Genomic DNA, 273 nt, shown 5'->3' with positions numbered 1-273 from the left:
AACATGTGTCAGTGTGTGTGTAATGGCATCTATCACCTCAGCTATGGCTAACACTATAAATAAAGAGCCCCTCTAATCCCTTATTATACATATGCAGATTCTGCATTAACATGGGATTGTAAAAAGCCTGCACGTCCCTAACAGCACTATAGTGCTGACCTTTGTTTACACTGTCTGTGTTTGGCCTATCTAAGGTTAACCCCTTAAGGGCGTTGGCAATTGTACACATTCTGATCAAAACAAATCCTGGAATTTAAACTTTATGTCTGTTAT

Source organism: Pelobates fuscus, chromosome 1, assembly GCF_036172605.1.
Source record: "Pelobates fuscus isolate aPelFus1 chromosome 1, aPelFus1.pri, whole genome shotgun sequence".
Taxonomy (NCBI): domain Eukaryota; kingdom Metazoa; phylum Chordata; class Amphibia; order Anura; family Pelobatidae; genus Pelobates; species Pelobates fuscus.
The sequence above is the reverse complement of the archived record's forward strand: the minus strand, read 5'-3'. Positions refer to the sequence as shown.